Source organism: Fukomys damarensis, unplaced genomic scaffold, assembly GCF_012274545.1.
Source record: "Fukomys damarensis isolate Sample0158 unplaced genomic scaffold, DMR_v1.0_HiC HiC_scaffold_37, whole genome shotgun sequence".
NCBI classification, from domain to species: Eukaryota; Metazoa; Chordata; class Mammalia; order Rodentia; family Bathyergidae; genus Fukomys; species Fukomys damarensis.
In genome coordinates, this window is record NW_022900949.1 from 47,400,272 (window position 1) to 47,406,970 (window position 6,699).

Here is a 6,699-nt window from a genome sequence, read left to right on the forward strand (position 1 = left end):
ATGCCATGGCTACCTCCAAGTCCTGAATCAATTCTGTTTACCTTTCATGGTCATTTTGACTTTAGGGGAGAGCCAGGAGTTGCATGTGCCAGATCCAGTGAATAAAGTTCAAATACTTTCATGAGCCTGCCTTTCCCTTGGAGAACCTAGGCAGAAGTATTCACTGCACACACACACACACACACACACACACACACACACACACATACATTTTTAACCACACCTCTTTTATGAAAGAGGGCTTCCAGAACTGCCTCAGAAAGTGGCAAGACAATGGCATAAACGTGTTTGGAGTGAGAGGCAATATGTTGAGGATTATTGACAATATATCTTTTAGTGTAATAAATTAAAAAAAATATTTAAATATACACTATATATTTGTTCAGCCTGTGCATGCCTGCACTAGCTGATCTTGACGTAGGAGATAGGACATGACAAAGATGGCTGGGGGAAATGAGTGGGACCCGTCAATTGCAAGTTCCCAGGGCAATGTCAAGACCTTATGTAGAACTTCTCCGGAGTTCCCATGAGATGTGGATGACATCAAAGAAGAGCAGCCATTATGGAAAACCACTATGGTAGGTTTCCATGACAACTTGCACCAGGATGCAGTGTGTGCTTTTACTTTTGCTTTCACCCTCTTTTTCTGTTTTGTTTGGCCCACATTTGCTCGGCAGAGATTGTTTTTTCCATACCTCTTTAACCCACACTTTTCAAAATAAACTTTTCGGCAAGCTTTTTATAAGAAACTACCCTGTAACAGTCTGAGTGTATTTGCTCTTTTGGACCCTGGTAAGGAAAAGAGGGCTGAAGAGAGTGTTGATCCACAAACACATGTCTGGGTTTCTGTGTATTAGTCTTCCCAGCTTCAACAGGAGGAGGTCTAGCCAAAGCATCTCTTCCCTCTTATAACTGAACATAGTATGTGCACATGGAACATCATTCATACCTAAAGAGGGCCCACAATCCACAAGCCAGAACAGAAAGTGGGTGCTTGCTATGTGTCAAAGATGCATAGCCCCCTCAGTTGTGCACCTCCTGCTCTCCATCCCCAAAGCTTCCCCCCTTCCCATGCATTACTTCCTGGCAGCAGACATGCACTCTGCAGTGGGTGTGCAGTCTGAATGAGGCTCCATGAGGACCCCCGAGCCTGGGAGGCAGCGGGGAGCAGAGAGCCCAGCCCCACCAGTTCCCCCTGACTCAAGGAATATAAATCATGGAATCTGAAGTCATCAGTCCAAAGACCTGGAGTAAGATCCCCAGGTTTACGCAACAAGTGTTTGGTAGATTCCGGACTCTGCCCTGACCACAGAAGCTGACGCCCACTGTGTTCATGCCCCTTCTCTTCATGTGTCCCTGAAGCCTGGGTCAGATTGGGGAGGAGAGGCTGCCTCCACTGTTTTTTGCAATCTCATAGAAAGATGAGTGAAACTGTTATTTTTTAAGCTCCAAAAAGAACACAAAGATTGAGAGAGGAGAATTTGTAAGGAGCAAGTTCTTTTTTATCAAAATTATAAAGAAGAGAGAGTCTCCATCTTGGACTCTACTCTACGCTAGGCAGTGCCTCCCAAACACACTAAGTTATGAGAAATGTCTGCTCAGTTTAAATTCTGAGAACACAGCTGCAAACCAAAGATAGCTTATTGACAATCAAGGATTCTGTTCCCCACATCCTCTCTTAGTCTTCCTTCCCCTCAGCAACCCTTCAGAACACCACCACCACCTATACACTTTGTGCCTTTAAACTAAGCAATTGGAAAAGGTTGTGAACCTTCAACCTAGCCAGTGAGGAAAAGGTCAGCTGCTTCTCCTCTGTTATAGATAAAAGGGCCAACCCTCCTTTGTCCTGTGGGTGTGTGACCTCATGCTTGTGCCTTCCTGCGGGAGTAAAAACTTGTTTTGTCAATACCTCTTGCCTGTGTCTGAGTGACTTCTTCTTGGCACTGCCAATTTTAATCTGAGGGCTTATTTCCAACAATGTGGTCCCCAACTGGCCCCTCAGGACATGAGATCTCTTTGGAGGAGATGTGTCCCATGGCCTCATTGCTAGTGGCCTCTAGAGTGAGGGCTTGCATCCATGGGCTGAGCACCCAATAAAGACTTCTCAGTGACGCAAAAAGGGGCCAAAGAGAGTCAAAGAGACTATGGTGACCAGGCAACTTCATGCATTAACCAGGAAAAGTCATGGGGGTGACTGAGTATTGGTTTGGTGGTTGGATTAAACCGTCCCTGTCCCAGGTCAACTATGGCTGAAATCCAGACAATCTTTGGTGAGATAGGGATGGTCTCAGGTGACACTAATGACCTTGGGTATGGTTGGGATGTTTTTTGGGTGAAATAAAAAGTAACCAACAGCAAGATATTTCGGCACATGGCAGAGATTGAGTCTTGGGCTTTGAGAAAAACAAAATGAGAAATAAATATGCCCCCCTCTCCCCAGTTAGGACAGGTTAGGAAATTAAGGGGCTTAGGGAATAAAATGCCTCCAGTAATCCCCTTGGACTGATGTTAAGGACTTAGGAAGACAAACCATGGATGAAAAACACACAAAAAAGCTTGGTTTAAAATACTTCCTATGGATTATAAATTCTTAAACTACAATTACTGGGTTAATTTGCTCTTTTCTCTGTTCTCTGCTGGTTTAAGATAAGAGTACCTATTCAAGGTTACTTGAAAGCCTATGGGCAGTGAGTCAAATTTTAAAATGTAGCAATCTGAGACCAGAGGAGAAGGAAAGAAAAAAAAAAAGAGAGAAAAGAATATTTTAAAATCCAAGTGGCCACAGCCAAGTTTGTTATAAAAAGTGTATAAAAGTAGGACAGAGAAAAAATATAAAGGCTACAAGAGATATATATTTGATATCAGAGAATTTTATGATAAAGGTTTTGCCTTGCTAGAAGATAGAGAGATAGTGATGATACTGGAAAGCTAAATTGTGTCTAGGAAAAGCTTGTAGAGGATGCAGTTTGCAGAAAGGAATATGTATGTTTGTTTGTTGGTTTGATGGAGCTTAGGATGCTCCTTCTGAAGGGTCCTTGTTGCTAAAAAAAAAAACAAAAAAAACTGGGGGGTCTTCGACCCCAACTCTCAGGTCATTAATCAGTCTTTTCCAAGTCTCAGCTCTCCTCTTCATTTGACTCAGTCTTTAACACCCAAAGGAAAAAAACATAACCAAAATTACAAAAAAATTAAATTGAAAGCTTGGCTAAATAGAAAAAGGTGACAACTCAGACCCTTTTAATCTTTTCTGTTGGTTACCAAAAAGGTAGAGAGCTAGAGGGTAATGGGACCTAATGCCTCCTACCATGTGCGAGAGGGGAGGGGAAACTTGTAGCCTCTTCTTTCCTTGACATATGATGTATAGTTAAATTAAAAGTTGATTTTTTTTTCCTCCAAAGGTGAATTGGAGAATAAGAAGACAAAACTTCGAAGCTCTTTCCTCACTCTCCCAACTCTTTCTGATTACAAGTCTATAGTAAGAGGTTTTCCTGTCTTACCTCCTCACTGGTATTAGTTTATTGCAAGAAATGTTCTGATTAGTTAATTTATGATAAACCTATAACAGATTATTATGGGCATAGCTCAATTTAACTAATATTTGAAAGTGGACTCTGATCTAAAAGTAATTGTTTGTGTGTCTATATTTTTGTTTGTTTACCTTAAGATGCTTTGTTTAAGCTTTTTGAGAGCATATAAATTTAATTTTTCTTTTTCTTTTTTCCCCTCTGTCTCTTTTGGTCTTACATATAAAAACCAGTTGTTGTAAAACTTGAAAACAGCCCATTTGGCCATCAATTGGAAACTGGATAAAGAAGATGTGGTTTTTCTATAAAATGGAATACTACTCAGCCATAAAGAATTAGAAATTAGATTTATTCATAGGAAAATGGATACATATTGAGGATATACTCCTAAGTGAAATAAATAAGTCACACATATGTAAATACTGAATAGTATCCCTGGTGTGAAAATCTATAATAGTACATAAGATCCTAAATAGATAATTGATCATGTGAAATAGGAAGAAAACTGCTAAAGGTTTAGGGAAAGTGGGAAGGGTAGGGGAAAAGAAAAAATATGACAAAATGGAAATAAAGTGGAGGAGCAGGTGAAGGGAGGGCAGGGACAAGGGGAAAAAATGAGAACCAAGACCTGTCATGTAAAGGTACAAGATCCCAATAATGAATGTAACTGTACTGTATCCCTAAAATGTACCAATAAACTCAATAAAAGAACAACAACAACAACAACAAAAAACAGTTGTCTAGGTTTTTAGAAATAGGAAAGGCCACATAAAAGTTTACAAGATGAGGATTCAGAGACTTCAAATACACATGAGACTTACAAATAAAAGCTTTAGAATTTGAAAACATAAAGATTATATACGATTTAAACTGTGTTATGTTCCTATATGGTGCACATAACTTAACAGTAGACTAATTTAAATCAGTTGATAAAAAAGATATTTTAAAGATTGGTGACATACTTCCAGCCAGGTTGTTAGGCAACCTAGATAATCAAGATAATGTCTAAACCTAGATGCAAATGCAATGTTTATTGTTGTTTTATTTTACATTGTCTGAGTACAATAACATAAGAGTTTTTCTTTGGTCAAAGATAATACTTATAATAGTTTAAAATGTTAGTTATTATGATGAGTCATTTAAGGCAATTGTTAAGGTAACTAAGTGGGGACTTCTTAGACTGGAAAAACTGTTGGACAAAACTCCTTAGTGGTTAAAAAACCAACCAACCAAACAAAGAAAAACAGTTGCCTGGATCAGAATTTGTCCAGTTTTTCCACTGATGGGTGGTTTGTCCAGTTTTCCTGGGTTCTATGGTGCCACACCCAAATAATGATTAATTAAATTGTTATAATATACTTAAGTTGTTACACTTAAAAGGTTAATCTGTCTAAAGCAATAAGGTTCTAAGATTTCTATGTAGCAGTAATGCTAAGTATGGCTAACTTCAGAATATATTAAATACATTTTTGTTTTCCAAGTGTATAGGTCTTTTAAGGTGCAAGACTGGAGAAAGACATCTTGTCATACTGATGAACTCTAAACTACAGTTGTTCATGTTGGACTTTTTCAGGTTTATATTTATGTTATTGTTAAATAATTGTGTTATGATAGTTTGATGTGCCTATACCTAATACCATCCAGACAGTGTCACTACAATGATTCAGGATTAGACATTAATAATCTATGAAGTACATTCTACTTAAATATCACTCTGGCAACAAAAAGTGGTTAATAGATAACAAATTAGATAAAAGTTTCTGTATGTCATTTAAAATAAATGTCATTTATAACTAGATAAAGATAATTGGCTAAAAGTTATTTTATTTGTTTATTTGTTTGGTACCAGGGATAGGTATTAGGTCCTTGCGCTGGTGAGGCAGGCGGCAGAACCACTGAGTTACTTGATGTCTAGAGAAGATAACTGCTCTCCTGCGTGTTCAACAACAGAGGTTTAGAGACCAAAGCTAAAAAGCTAACTGGGCTGAGAGGACAACCAATTTTTTGTCCTCCAAGATCAACAAGGACCCAGGACATGAGTAAATGTTTTCTATAGGATCCTACAGCTTTGCTAAGTCACCCAACCTCCGGATAAAGGATATTGTTAGACTCCATGGAACAGGAAGCAATCAAGGTATAGTTTAAATTCTGAAAACACAGCTACAAACCAAAGATAGATTATTGACAGTCAAGGTTTGAAGCGACTTCTGGATAAAACAAATTGCAGGGCATGTGTTGCTTTGCAGTATGGGAATGGTCCTCATTCAAACAGCTTCATAAATGTAAAGACAAATTAACTAAACTCATACAATTGAAAATGCTTTCCATCTGAGCACATTTAAACACAAAAACCATTTATTAATAAAAAGTAGTATGTTACTGTACAATAAAACAATATGTGTTGATTTGAATCTAAAATTTATTCAAAACTTGTACTTAAATAAACAGGTAGGAAATATTAGGTATGTGCTTTACTTTAAGGATGATTCTATGATTATTCTGTGGGCTAACAGTACAGTTATAATAGTGTTCAACTGAGGTATGTGCAAGGCACAGTAATATTTTCTACTGAGAAGTATAGTATGCAGAGGGGTAAAAGGCATAAATTACTACTCAGTAAATTAAGACAAAGCCATGTATACACCACAAGTCCAAGAAATAGGACATTATCACAATCACAGAAGTCCCCCTCACCCCACCCCCACTTACCAAACTTTCCCTCTTTTCTAGATTTAATCTCCTTGTTTGACTTATAGTGCAACAGTTTGGTTTTTCTTGTTTTTGGAATCACTGGGTATGTGTTCTTTTGTGTTTTAGTTTTTCACTCAGTGAAGTATTTGTTAAGACTCATCTGTGATGTGGTTGATAGGTAATTTATAATTATTGCCATATATGGAGTGTGTGTGTGTGTGTGTGTGTGTCTGTGTCTGTGTGTCTGTGTGTGTATGTGATATTTCCAGTGTGGGACTGTTACAAATAATAATGTTCACAAGACACATATTATACATGTCCCCTCCTGGGCAATGCACTTATGTTTTTTTTGTGCTTAGGTGTGGAATTACTAGGTCAGATGATATCCACATATTCAACTTTAGTAGAAAATGCCAAAATGTTTTCAAAATGGTTATACAAACTTATGCTTCCACCAGCGATGTATGAGAGTTCTTGTTGTTCC